Genomic DNA, 15,880 nt, shown 5'->3' on the forward strand with positions numbered 1-15,880 from the left:
CCCCCAAGCTATGAAATAGCCGCAATCAAAATACATCTAATAGGAGCCAGTGGAGCAACCTCTGGCCATCAAGTACGAAAGGGTCTGTCACAAGAGAGTTATTTCTTCCCGACATATATAGCCGACTCCAGTAATAATAATAATCGTATGGCCTCAGCTACCGTGTGCAGACATTTCAATTTGACGCCATCTAGCTGTCTGCTCGTCAATTTAGACGTTCCGTTTTACTCTAGGCCCCCACTAGATGGCAGACCGAGTAAACCGAAACTCTCTTGGGCGTCTATGGCTGAGATTTAATGAATTTTGTCGGGTAAACACCAAATGTGTCACCAGAGTTCTTTTACATGCCGACATCGTACGACATGGAGTGTCCAATGGAATTTATTCCGCCCTTCAAATATCCGACAGCCTCCGCCGGGTTTGAACCCGCTATCTTGGGATCCGGAGGCCGGCACTCTGCCGCTGATCCACAGAGGCAGCTAGCCGACTCCAGTGCAAAACATTAGTGCCCGAATTCATTCTCACTCAGTTTCTCTCCGGCCGTGGTAAGTTTAAGTGCTACTTTGAATGCTTCAAAATTAACATTGCTGGCGATTACTTGTGCTTTTGTGGATCTTGACAAACAGTGGACCATTTACTGTTCGACTGTGCCATGTTTGGAAGGACAAGATTCGAACTTGAGTGTCATTATACCATTGGTTCAGGAAATGCTGCTGCTACAAACAGTTCCTAAAGATCATTCACCTCATCTTCACTAATTTAGTTTCCTAACTTTGTGTCAAGGATCAATAATTAAAAAACTGATCAAAACTATAATCCTAATATACTTATAACCATAATATACTATATAATATAATATACCATAATATACTATAACCATAATATACCTATTTACAGTAGGGTTCAAACTGTCAGGATATTTACTAAATAAGTAAATAACTTAATTTACACATTTTACTATGAAGATATTTAGAATTTCACCGTCACAAGTTTCACTTCATTTTGATGACGGAAGGTATTTTTCTCAAAAAATTCAGTTTCATATTTAGTTGTTAACTGTTGGTCCATTCGTCTGAAATGCAATAGTATTTTTTTGTCTTCGAACCTTCGAGATTCATATCGATCCTGGCAATGTGAAAATCAGATATTTCAGCTTTTGTTTTCAGACAAGATACAAATTCTTTTTATCAGATTGTTGAACATGTAATTCATCCTTCAACGACAATGTTCCTTCGGTATCATTTTCCATGACAATTACACAGCTCAAGTGAATTGTTCAAGCACTGGTTGACGAAGTAGTCGAAAAAAATATGCCAAATAAAATGTATGAAAATAAAAATTCAATCTCACCGTAGCGAACTCGGGACACCCAGCTAAACTGTTTGTTTTCAAAGCCCCTGTGACCTATGCAGCCACCAAAACTTATCGGATATTTCGAGACTTATTGACTTATTTGTCTCGGCTACGTATTTTTGGGGGATGTTTCGATATATTCTATCAATTCAAAGTTCGGTCATTTTGAGACTGCGCCGCCGATAGTGGGACTTGAACCCAACATTTCCCTAGTATAAGCTTAGAGCTACGCGTTCAGAACCGTATGGCCAACTTCCTGGGAAGCAGATCCTTTTTCCGATTAGACTTTTAAAGGGACCGAATGAATAAGGGAGATCGTGCAAGGAATGGAAATCAAATTGTACTTACTACAGGAAGTGACCGTAATTGGGACATGAGTCGCAGTAATCTGTCAGATGATTCATCTCATGGCACACATGTCTGTGAAGGTCATTTCCTCGTCTTCAAATGATGTAGTTCCATTCGTTTTGAAGAGGGCCTTCATCCCCGGCTCCATCTGTGCACTTCTCTTCAATCTCAGCCAACTAATTGCACTTGGAGATTTATTTCCGCCGGGCGACACCCACTCGATCATCACGCCAGCACTGGGCCACTGAGCAATGACTCTCTTCAACTGCCGCAAGAAGAATAAGTTAAAAAGTGGCTGTTTGAGGAGGAGGGGGATAAGAAAGATCTGTCATAATTCATCTCGACGCTTTGACATCACGAAGCACGCGACGTAAACTGCAGTCGTTCTCAGGCGCCGCACTTTTTGATAGATTACTCTTTGAACGAATCGTCTTGCTTCACAAATGTGGACACGATACAAGGGTGGAGTGGGGAAGGTTTGGTCACATGCGTTTGAGTAGCTGTGAAAACATTCCTGTCACCGTGAATAGGGGCCGCCCTCGCGTGCCCGTTCAATTGAACGTGGGTAGTTACACCATGCAAGACAAATGATCCAGCTGCTTTTCTATATCACCATGGATAACTCTAGCGAACTGTGTAGGTTCGACTTGACAGACTGCTATGATAATTGATAGGATGATACATTAAGGGTGTCGTGATTGAAATGTTGTGATGTTTGACCAAAAATTCTAATTTTCAAGTTTATCCTTGAAAAGAATTCTTTCCCTTTCAAATTCCATTATCAGTGTTCCCCCTAACGCCATTTCAAAGCACTAAATGCCGAACTTAAAGCGTAGCGGTACGGCTTATCGCCGTTACGCCGCTAAAAAGCACTATGTGATAGATTTTTGGTCAGTAAGGTTCTGTTATGTAAGGTACAATATTGTGTGAATATTGTCAAGCAAAATCTCCTTCATAATATATGTGCTGCGGGTCAGTATTTCTCCAAAAGTGTTATCACATAGCGGTTTTTGCAGGCGCAAGGCGATATACTATATAGAGTAAGCCCACGTTATTTTCTCTCACTCTGTCTGACAACATTAGCTTCAACGTTCTTTCGGATTACCATTTCAATACCGCTGAAATATATTTACTTTCCAGTAGGTCTACGCTGTTCGTAAGAGGGGAAATACATCTGGGAGAGTAACTTAGAGCCCAGGACAGTTTTAAAGGAAGTATGTGTCTTAACACTTTCAATTGCTCTTTTCTAGGTTAAAACTGTTTCAGCACTTTGCCATGCATAAAATGTTCTTTGCGACAGAGTTATTATCAGATTCACCTGGAAATTTCCGAAAGTGTTTCAATATGTACGGGAATTAAAAGTAGTTCTAAATGTTATTGGCAGTTGAATATTACCTTCATATTTTCCTTCTAAATTAACACGAAAATAAATTTGTGTCTATTGAATGGTTCACCTCTGTGGTATAATGGTAAGTGTGATTACCTGCTACCCCTGGGGGCTCGGTTTCGATTCCAAATTCTGCCACGAAATGTTTGGAAATTGATACGAGTGATGGACGAGGTTTTGGTAGGCTGCAGTTTTATGAATCATAGATCAAGGACAAACGGATTTTGTCTCCTTACGGAGCTACTGAAAAGGCGAAGGAACTCCTTAAATAATACATTTTCCTTCTAGTATTTCTGTGAACAACTATAATTCATACTTCAGTACAGGGAAATTGTTCGATTTCTGGAATGCTCAAAGTTCAACTGTTAAACTTCAGGACAGCGTGACTTATTGATGTGTGATAGAAAAATTCAGTACCGAGTAAGTTGAAGTAAACTCTTTATTCTTCAATAGGCACTCGACAGATTACTACAGAGCAATTACTTTCTTCTTATTATGGTAGCAAAGTTCACAATTGTAGATTATTTATTCCTTAATGTTTCAATATTCACTCTTTCACGGCAACTGTTTTAAGACATAAAAGTTCATTGTTCTTATTTTAAGAAGGGAATGACACTGTCATCGACAGGGGTAACAAATTAAAACTAAGTCCACCCAAAGGAACATAGAACTATGTTGACATACAAACTTGGAATTAATATCACGGAAGGAGTAAGACGATACTGAAGGAGATATTTGATGAGATGCTGCGAGATTCAAATACGAAATTGTAGTCATTTCAAATGAAACTGTGAACTACGTATTGTTTTGCAATTCACGTTAAAACATTACAAGGTATTTTAAGAAAGTGTGTGACCGGGTAATCAAGCAACCAACATGGCACAAATACTTCAAACTTAGAAAACGTCAATTTAGAATACGGCTCATTTTACTACATTCCAGGGAGATCCTGTCTGACGCAGTACTGGAAATGGACTAACGACTTTAAAACCAAAGAATAATATCAGTGCAAAATTGATATCCGAACTGCATCTAGATTAAATTTCACCATATGTTTGTGCGACCGAAATAAATAAACTCCTGTAGATACAGTTATATGGAATGATTTTTTTAGAGCTGAATATCTGCTAGAATTGTGAATTAAAAGTTTCGTCGTGTGTGTTTGGTTTTGAAGAGTCTGACAGAAGACGAGCGACATGCGGATGAATGCGCTATTGCTCAAGTCGCTCATAAGTAGGCATATAGTTTGATGGCTACTGAATCTGTTTTCTCCCATACGTTTAAATTTTATAATGCGGATGCATCAAGAACACAGTGGTCTTTCAACAACTCTTTTGAATTAACCAATGTTGCTAAATTCTAAATGGTAGCTTTCATGGCATTTTCCTCAAAATGCCTATCACGTATAGGTGCTTGGCATAAATAAATAAGAAACCTATATTTAACCTATCTTCGACATCAATGAACTAACCCTTGACAACTACTGATTTACAGACGCATTAGGTTCTTTTACAGGATTATAAAATTTAAACCTAGTGGAAAAACAGATTCGATAGGTAAGAATATGCCCATGAAACAATGTTACTAGCTTGCCATATCGTGTTTTATAGGGGAAGTCTGGAACTGTAAAGGTTAGTCATGAACCTATATACCGGGTATTCCCGAGTGAATGAGTCGGCCGGTGAAGAAATACAGTGCCAGATGTACCGCGTCATGCTTCAGTCTTTGTTGATCGTTTACAAACGTGGCAAGTGTTTCGTTGGTGACATTAGTGCAGTGTGTGAATTCAGTGAAATGGATAACTTGGCTCAAGAGTATTCATTTATGATTCATATGTCCGCACAGAAGGTGCGAGGGCCGTAAGGGGATTATTTCAAGAGATTTGTCCTGAAGTTCACGTTCCAGGTCGGACATCGATACATAGTTTAGTAAATAAATTACGTAAGACGGGAAGTCTTCTTGATGAGAAACGTAATAAACCAAGTACAGTACTCACACAAGAAACTTAAGTAACATTGGTAACGCTCTGGAAAAGTTTCCAAAAATATCACTTCGGCGACTTGTTCGGGAAATGGAAACTTTCTATGGTTCTGTACAAAGTAACAAAAGGGTAATCAAAATTCCCTAAGCGGGTGCGAGGCATGCTTGCAGAACGAAGGGAGGCAATTTCAACATCTACTGGTGTGATTTATGAGAGTACATATATGTTTGTGTTGTTTGCTTGTTTGTTTGCTAGAAATAGTTTACGCGACAATGTATTCACTGCGGACTTCCTGTCAAGGACACACCTCCCGTGTGCAGGCTGCGCTGCCGGGCTGCGGGACTGGTTCCGCTTTATGTTGCTCACCCTGTACTTTCCATTGAGCGAATTGAGAAATAGCACTTTCATTGGCATGTCGCTCGTTATTTCATTCGCACGAAAGAAATTCTCCATTCGTGCCTTAAAAGATTTCCTATAATATTCTGGCGACAACTCACTTAGCTGTTCTACCATAGAACTCATACCTGTAAGTTTTATGTCGTCTTTTTCACCCATAACATGTTACTTTTATTTCGTACATTAGTTAACACACATGGATCTCATACAAATAATCCTCGTCACCAATTTGTAGTATCCTCGACCCTTTTAGATATTCATAACATGAAATAATTTATTAATAATCTTCTCATGTTCGTTCCCTACATAAATATCCAGCAAGGACCAGAAAATCCAACCCGATAGCATTGGCATGAAGCGGAATTGCTTACATGGTTGTCTTCCATTATTTATATGGTCTCTTAGATAATGAATTGATCGATATAATATAGTTCAATGTTCTCCCCAGAAAGTTTAGTCAGGCGGGTGGCAGGAATGAGTATCCGGGTGGAGAATGCTACATAATAAATTAATATTATAAAATTTCACATCATTCCCCTCAGTCCATTGTCATAATTTCAGACAAAGTTGAGCTATTCTTTTATTATCACGAACAGGACAGAACAGAGTATTCTGAACATATAACGTGCTTTTGCTCGTTTACAATCCTGTAACACTGGGTTATCACTCGGTTGCTCTGGAGGGTCCTAGGGTTTTCTGACATCATGTGGAATCGAGTGCTCACATGTGCGCTGTTTTAAGAAGTAGTACAACTTGGTAACCATCATTAGTGAATGTTTTGGTCCATGTTTTCACGGCTTTTGGGCTTTTAGGACATCAGAAGACAAGGTGATTTTTTTATGTTTCGCAGAGACAATTGTTCCGCGTCTCATAATTAGTCAAGCCAAACATTTGAACTCCGATGCAATGGATGCAATTATGCTGGAAATCAGTCTAGCCTAAGCAAGCAACGAGAACGCACGTGCCGTGTTGAGTGTGCAGTGGAGTGGAGTAAGAGGGGGCAGTGGACGGATCAAGCGGAGTGTGACGCGAAAGATGATCGGTATAGAGCAATATAGGGTCGTTATAGGAAAATGGCAGGGAAGAATGAATAAGGGAACAATCAAAAGAAAGGAAGGTGAAGTGGAGATGGGTCTGAAGGGCGAGATGCTGTTGGTGGCAACGGTGGTCATTATGCTGCGCGGTAGTAAATCCAGGTCCGCAGAGCAGTGGCAACATGAGCTGGGAGGACATAGAAATTATAAGAAGATGGTGAAGGAGGTAGTGGAGGAGCTTTGCCCGTTTGAACAGTTAAAATGTATGATACAGGAGCAACTTAAGGAGCACGAAAAGACGAGGTAATGGATTCAGGGAAACACGAAAGGCAAAAATGGAAAACAGTGAGAGAGGAATTGTCTCATTAAGGGAGAAAATAAAAAATATGGAAGAGGAGGTGTTGAATTTGAAGAATGAAATAGCAGCCAACGGTCAAGAACGTAGAAAAAATCCATGTTTATTTACGGTGTTCAGGAAGAAAAGGTAGAAGTTAAAGTGGACGTTATTTATAAAGTGGTAGATGTTATTCAAAATAAAATGAAAATTAATTTCAGTGAGGTCGATATAAATGATGCTGAGAGAGTAGGTAAGGTGAGAGGGCGCAGACCTATAAAAGTGATGCTGCTATCCACATTGATGGTGGACATAGTGAAAAGGAAAGCCGTCAATCTGCAGAGTGAAAAAAATTGATGAAGAGGGATATGGAAAGAGATGAGAATAAGGATTACAAAATTTTGAAGAAACATCTAGTGAGAGCAAGACTGGAAGTGTTGAGGGCGCGTATTAGGGGTCAGATAATGGTGGTGAACAATAAGCAATTGACTCGAAGTTGGACAGTGAGGAAGGCTCAGGCACTGGAAGCGAGTCTTAAACCGGAAGAAATGAGCAGGACCGGAGAGGACGTGCATAATAGAAAGAGAGGAGCACCGAGTGAGTGTATAGAGGCGGTGGCAGAAAGTAACATGGAAGTGCTGATAGACGACGGGTGTGCAGGAGAAAGGAAGAATCAAGTTGTCACACGCATAGTGAAAATAATTGTTTGAGGTAGAAAGCAGACGCAAGAGGAACTATGATTAAAGGGAGAAGCATGAGTCTAAAGGAACTGTAGGGCAAGAAGGGTAAAAGTGAGGAAGGCATAGTGACGAGAAGTAAAAAGTCAAATAGTATTAGTAAGTAAGCTAGGTAAAGGTGTCATGTACAATCTGTGACAATAAAGTTCGGTGAATAGTGCTGTACTATCAACATAAATGAACAACGCACGACAGTGACCTTATTGTCCTTCGAAATAGTCCTCTCCCATAACTATACACTGTTGACATCGGCAATACATATCCTGGAAACTTTGCAAGAAGGCTTCCTTTGGGATGGTGTTCAAAAGCCTCGTCACCTTTCGTTCGATGTCAAGAATATCGTCAAATCTCGTTCCTTTCAAAGCGAATTTTATGCGTGACTTTTCGGCTCTGACCTTTTTCCGAAGACGGGATCGCGAAGAACGCCATTCCATGCTTTGCCGTATAGTTTCAGGATCGTACCTGAGACACCAGGTTTTATCTTCAGTGACAATGCAGTTCAAGAAATTTGGTGTCGCATCCACCGTTTCGGCCAAATCCTGTAAAGCCTCTAAACGTGCCTGCTTCTGATCGTCAGTCAAGTGATGTGGCACAAGACGAGAACACGTTTTCCTCTTCCCTAACTTCTGTGTAACGATTTATTGCACGGATTCACAGTTAATCTGCAGTTCATCCGCTATCATGCGCACAGTTAATCGCCGATCGTTCGTGATTAATGTCCTCACATTCTCAATGTTTTCGCCACTGACGGCGGTCGCCGGTCTTCCGCAACGGAGGTTCTCAGAAACACTTTCTTGGCCTCCTCGAAAATGGGTGATCCACTCGTACGCACACTTCAAGGTCAGTGCTTGATCTTCATAAACACGTACCCGCATCGAATGCGTTTCTTTTGGTGTCTTGCCAATCTGAAAATAAAACTGTACATTGATATTTAGGTCGTTCCTGTTTGCAGTTCTTACACGGCACACAGACGATTCTCAACTGACCAACGTTGGGAGCAGGTGGTCAAAACCTGCTGCTACGCAGGTGCAGCGTTGTGTGTCACCAGTGTTGCCCGATCGACCGTTCTGACTTCATTCGCCGAACTTTATTGTCATAAGTTGTGTAAATAAAATGACTTTTGAGTGGTGGTAGTGATAAGTTTGTGAACTGTATGTGAAAGGAAAGTATGACGGTAATTTTTAGCAGAGCAATTCCTTGTAGACTGGGATTCAGTCCCGGCCAGATGTATGTTGCACTATCTTGGGCAAGATCGTTTGAAAATGTTAAGATCCAGATACGCCCAATGGTCGACGCACAGTAAATATTATGTGGAAATAAGCGTAATGAATTACATTACGAATGAATCAATTATTATGTTCCGGTATTAAATGTGATATCAATTACAAGTTTGCATGTACACATAGCTCTATAAATAATACCAATTTAAGCAGGGGCAATGAATGCCCATTCTAAACGGCTTTAATGTACAAAATAAAACGTTTAAGACGGTCGGCCGTGAACAAAAGGCTAGGAGGCGAAACACTTGCACTCCTTTTGGAAAACACTTAGCCCGGCTGAGTGGCTCAGACGGTTAAGGCGCTGGCCTTCTAACCCCATCTTGGCAGGTTCGATCTTGGCTCAGTCCGGTGGTATTTGAAGGTGCTCAAATACGACAGCCCCGTGTCGGTAGATTTACTGGCACGTAAAGGAACTCCTGCGGGACTAAATTCCGGCACCTCGGCGTCTCCGAAGACATTAAAAAGTAGTTAGTTGGACGTAAAGCAAATAACATTATTATTATTGGAAAACACATAAACTCCTAATTGGGCATCTGGCCTGAAGTTGCAGAGGCTAAGCCTATATTACAGAGGGGTAACTAGGTGTGATATATTAAATACCAAAGTAGTGTGAATAATTTAGAGGTTTCAGAAATCTCACTCACCCCCGTACCAAGTTGAATGGGAATTAACGGAGGGTAAACACTCTCTGTTCCCTTAAATTACATATATCCCAGCAGGAATTTGAACAAAGTTCTCAGACTTGTCGAAAAATTATATTTAAACAGTTATTTTAGAACTTTACAATTAGAAAATGAGCTTAAAGCCTTTTTCTCAAGTTCTCTGCCCGGATCTATCACATGATAAGAGATATATGCCATTTCCTTGAGTTGATGGGCCTTCCGAATGCGGGCCTACGGCCCCTGCCTCCTACTATGCCGTACACACACTAGACCGATTTTGTTTTGTTTTGTTAGTTGCTTTACGTCGCACCGACACAGATAGGTCTTATGGCGACGATGGGACAGGGAAGAGCTAGGATTGGGAAGGAAGCAGCCGTGGCCTTAATTAAGGTACAGCCCCAGCATTTGCCTGGTGTGAAAATGGGAAACCACGGAAAACCATTTTCAGGCCTGCAGACAGTGGGGTTCGAAACCTACTACCTCCCGAATACTGGATACTGGCCGCACTTAAGCGACTGCAGCTATCGAGCTCGGTACCCTAAGGCGGCCAGCTTTTATAGCATCTCTAAGGGAAACGTTCCAGAACTCTCCTGAGCTAGGCAGAATGTTTGTACATCCCCCCCTCCCCAATTTTAATTGGCTAGAGAAATATACACAAAAAATACTGCTTGGTTAATAACTTAAGAAACAAGGAAGCTGTAGTAGTGGTGACAACTATAACATATAAAACAATCTACAAAACTTAATATTTATAAACATTGAAAATTCTCTTAAAGAGTAATTGTCCATAATCCCGCCAGAGAGGGCACATAGGCCGATAGTAAAGACATCCAATGTTAAAGGTCAAGTATCTTGTGATATATAGTTTATTATTCACAGCACAGATGGCCTTCTAGAAGGCTAGCTGTTCAACGGGACGGAGAAATTGTACCCCCGGTACAACAACAAGAACAATAATAATAATAATAATAATAATAATAATTTTGTTCTTGTTGTTGGTGGTGTGGGGGGAATTTTAGTTTGAAGTATCAGTCCGCAGACTTGTTTACTGCCGCTCTCCATACCACACTATCCTATGCACACCTTTCCAATGTACATAAACACTGCATACTTCATCTCTCTAATCTGCTTGTCAAAGTCATACCTTGGTTTCCATACTCTTCCTACCGCCTACACTTCACTCAAAAATCAACTGACCGGGTGAGTTGGCCACGCGGCTAGGAGCGCGCGGCTGTGAGCTAGTATCCGGGAGATCGTGGGCTCGAAACCCACTGTCGGCAGCTCTGAAGATGGTTTTCCATGATTTCCAATTTTCACACCATTCAAATGCTTAAGGCCATGCCCTATTACTTTCCACTTCTAGCAGTTTATTTCTCATCGTCACCATAAGACCTTGCTGTGTTGGTGTGACGTAAAGTGGATTGTAAGAAAGAAAGAAAGAAAGAAAGAAGGAAGGAAAGAAAGAAAGACAGATAGAAAGGCAAATCTCAGTATAGGTCCACGTAATTATATTACATTTTCTTAGTAATTCTGCATTCATAATAGTCATACTTGTCTCTAAATCGTGTGTTGTCCATAGCAATGCAATATTAAAACTAAAATACACAAACTCATCATCATTTTCTTCATTAAAATCGTGGCAGCAATTTTCAGTTTAGTAGATTTCAGTCATCTGAGCGAAATTTTAGACATATGCTAGAAAGCGGGAAACAGGAACTCTATTGGGCGGACTTCTCCTAGGTTGCAGTTGATTTTATCCTGTAAACATCGAATGAGTCACCAAAAATCTTTTACATGTCGAAACCGTGTTACGAATGTACGTAATTTCCCCACATAAAATATCCGGTTACGTTTGCCAGATTTGAATCTGCGATGTTGAGAATCTAATGTTGACCTAGCGAGTTGACCGTGCAGCTAGGGTCACACAGCTCTGGGCCTACATTCGTAAGATGGTGGGTTCGAATCCCAACGTTTTTAGCGGTTTCCTTTTTCACACCAGGCTAATGCTGACTCCTTATCTTAACTAAGGGAACGGTCACTGTCCCCGAAAAACTTCGATGTGTTAGTACGATGTTAAACCAATAGAAAAGAACCTCTAATATCAGCACTCTACTGATGGTCAACAGTAGGATGCGTAAGAACTAAGACTCTTTTATTTCGAATTTCTCTTTAAATATATTGAATTTTCACACCTCTCTATTTGAATCCATATGTTCTTCTATATAAGAATACCCAAGTTTGAATCTATATGCGCAAAGTACGAAATTCAGGAAGACCAGCAAAGATGGTTTAATGATAATTTTAGCGCAGGAGTAGGGGTAACGCATAGGAACTTCCAATGTCGTCAATGAACCAGGAATTTCCGGGAGCTTGTCAAAGTGTCAAAGTGCGAACCGACATGCCATTAGAGTGACTTATTGCAGGAATTTGATCAGTATGGTAATTTAGTGCGGTAGTGTAAGGAGGTAGGTCGTTAGAGAGAGAATTTACAATGTGGATAACACCACATCGCTAAGCAGTGCTCAGGAAGTTGATGCAATTGATCAGTATCTTTTTCATAGTTCTGTACTACTTCAGACTGTAGCCACTGTTTCATTTCAATCAGTAACCCAGCCGTCCTGAAATGATTACAGAGCGATGTTTCCTTTATGTTCATTGTTTAGTTTAAGCAAATATGTTCGTGGACTGGAAGGTCAAAAGTCCTTTGACCTGTCTTTTCACTACATTTTCCCGTCGTGGTGAAACGGACGGTTTCGTCTTCATAATCTTAAATGTGTCGCTAGCGGATTTGCGTAATTTTTGGCAGAACCTGAAATTTTCCTGTTGCTTAAATTACTACATTATCAAATTCCACCGCTCACATTCAACTACCTTCACAACAGAGACCACGGTTCTGCTTACACTGTACGCACTCAACTGCCTCTCTCAGACTTGCGAATAACTCTCATGGCACAATCTTTTTGTCCAAACTCTCGGCTGTAGTGTACAACTGCGACCCTAGGTGGGCTGTCCACGAACTTGATGACTGTACTGCGTATAGAGTGAAAACTGCACCCCTACCACACTCCGTTTTTTGGGTAGTTGCTTCTTTCACATAGACCTCGATTCTTATCACTGCTGAAAGACTTTTGTACAAAGAATGTATAAAATAACTTTATTGAAATTTGATCCCGAACCTCTTCAGTATTTCCAATAGCTTGCTCCATTCACGGTTATCAAATGCCATTTCTAGATCTACAAATGATAAACACGTGAACTTAAATATCTTAATTCAGTCCTTAAAGATCATGGATTACTGCTTATTTCAGTTTTTCACAAGACAAACTGACCTTCTCCGAACTCAGACAAAAAAAAAATGCCTTTCCTTTCTTCTGTATGGGTTAATATTTAGCAAATGTGAGAAAATAACCTAATGGAGTAGCATATTCCATATATGTATTTATTTGAATCGAATCTTCCGTTATGGAACATATTCCATTTTGTGATTTCTGTGTGATACAAGTATTTTATAAGATCCCTCTCTCTTTCCTCAACGCTGAATCATTTTTTTACTTCACGTCGTAATTCATTCCAAATTTCCGCTCCTTTAATCGTCAAGTATGACCGGTTTTCTGGTCACAAATATGTCGTGATACCTCTTCTACTTTGAATACAACTTTGATACGCACAATTTGATATAAACACTTAAGTACCCATTAGGAAACTATCAACTAAGATATGGAATTAAATAAATGTAATATTCAGACTTCGTAATTTGGGAAAGTTTTAATCTCGTTAGTTGAAATGACACATCTTCCGAGACGCTGGTTACTACACTGTTTATATAGACTAAAGTTTGTTTTTTCATTAACAAGTGAGATTGCAGACACAAAAGGAAAAGCTGGGTTAACAAAGGAGACACACATTTAAATGCAGACAAATATTATTCATCAACCATCTGTTGGTATGAAAAAATAATTTTACTGCCTTCATTGCAAACACTTTATTTCGGCTATGATATCAAGCTTGACGGGGGAAAGCGGGAATACAAGTATGTGCTAGAATGCGAGAGGGAGATAACCCAAAAATTGTAAAAAATTGAGTTATTCACATATTTGAATATTACTATCGTATATTTATTATCCAACAACATATGGATAATTATTATCCAATTTTACTCTCCCACTATACAAAATACAGATTTGGGAATATCCCTGAATCGCGACATTGCAGTGTGAGAGTGAACTAAGCCACGCGGTAACATTACGTCAGCTAGTGGTAGCCAATAGCACACGCGCTTACTTTCGCGTGTTTTAGTGTTGACATTATGACTGACGGTGACAGATGGCTGCATAGAGTCAGCGTGACTTGAACCCCAGACATCATTAGCAAAACCTTAAATATAACAAGAAATTCATGTCGAAGTAAATATGAACCTAACTGTATTTTGAAACAAGTAATTGATGAAAACTGGACTGTTGGAAAAGTAACTCAGTCTTTTAAATTTCGGAATTGGCAATTTGGAGCTGACATTTTTCAGATAAATAATGGATATTAGAAGGCGATTTTAATTTTCTATACTTTTTGGACTAAAACTAATTGTTTATGAACAAAAATGTTACCGTTAATGGGCTCAATTTTACGCAATAAAGACAAACGAAAAATTCAAAGTATCTCAGCTCCACGTCTGTGTAGATTAGCTCACTCTCACATTCTAGTACTCAAATGTCATGGGCGCAAATTGCAATACTACCGGTAATAAAACAATACCGCTGTTGTAAAAAAAATCCTTATTATTGATATATAATGGTATCGAACTCGCTCTCTCGGGAATAAATGGATAACAACTAACCAATGGCACCACAGAGTCATCTTCCCTTAAGAAACAAACATTAAAACTCTGCAGTTGTGAACGATCAACAGATGAATGATCAAATTGTTCCTTATATTCACCTGAGTGTCTCGTATTTGAATGTCTTATTATAAGAGCACGGATGAGGCTCTGCTTGGAATCTAGCTTCATCACACCCCATCTCTTGTCACCCGGATGATTGAAGGTGGCTTGTTACTCTAATAATTAATTATCATGGGCGCAATTTACATTCTCGCCTGAGAAGCTGACTGGACCAGTGAAGAAGCGCGGAGTTTCCACTTGCTGTAATCGGATTAGGTGAAGAGAGAAACTGGGCTGTAAGCCTTACTTCAAACTTCCGCCAACTTCGCTATGATTACATTCAAACAGCCTTTCTGATTAAGAGTCGAGCTGGTGTCTACGGAAATTGGAAATAGTCATCAATTACAAACTCAATTAAGGTGACCAAACGAGGGGAGACAATGGAAAGTTTCTTCCATCGTTCTTCCGCTTCAAGTCAGTCTGGCGAAGCCTCTCCAACTTCCTCGAATATTTCACACCACACGAATACTGCGACCTGCAGACATTACATTGTCGTACGTCAATCAGAAACGAAAGGGGATTACGGCTCGGTTTGGAATCTCTCACAACAGCACGTACGTTCCTTAGAAGATGTAGAATTCTTCTGAAACCGATCAATATGGCCAACATCAACCAATGTACAGAAACACTGGCTCACGTCCTGGGTTCTTGCCCCTACGGCGAAGTACTGAGAAACTCACGTCACCACAAGATAAGATCACTGATTGCAGAAGAACTCCGTAGCAAAAACTTCCGTGAATATGAAGAAGTCCACGGTTTGTCTACGACAGGGAGCACAAGACGAATTGACATAATTGCCTTTAAAGATAACGACACGAAAGGCTTCATTATCGATCCGACTATCCGATTCGAGCACCATGTCGGCCAGTTTACTGAAGTTCATCTTGAAAAGCAGAACATCTACGCCCCCACCATTCCGTTCTACAAAAATAAATACCAGCTGAATGAAGTAGAGATTATCGGCCTAATGATTGGTGTTCGTGGCACAATACCTGCCTTGTTTGTAGAATTCTGGAAGAAGTTCGACCTGCCCATCAACAGCATTGAAAGAATAGTTACCACCACCATATATGGATCTGTACAAATCCTGAAATCTCACCTGTTCGGACCCTCATAATCTAAGAAATCCTTATTATCACTATATTTCTATGTGATAAAAACTTTCTCTATCCTGATATGCTTTACTTTGTCCAACGTGGCAACCCGCAATTGCGGGAAGTCGTTGATTCATTCAATATATATATATATATATCCACATATAATGTAATGTACAGTATATAAGATAAATAAAATTAAAATTTTGTATTTTCACTTCAAATTGTTGCCTTAAACTTCATATTTATCTCGGATATGATAAATACTTTTAAAATCCGTCAACCGGTTCAGTTCCTTCATTTTCTGCGGGACAGTTTGTTTACTTGTTTGTTTGTCAGTC

This window comes from Anabrus simplex, chromosome 6, assembly GCF_040414725.1.
Source record: "Anabrus simplex isolate iqAnaSimp1 chromosome 6, ASM4041472v1, whole genome shotgun sequence".
In the NCBI taxonomy this organism is placed as follows: Eukaryota; Metazoa; Arthropoda; class Insecta; order Orthoptera; family Tettigoniidae; genus Anabrus; species Anabrus simplex.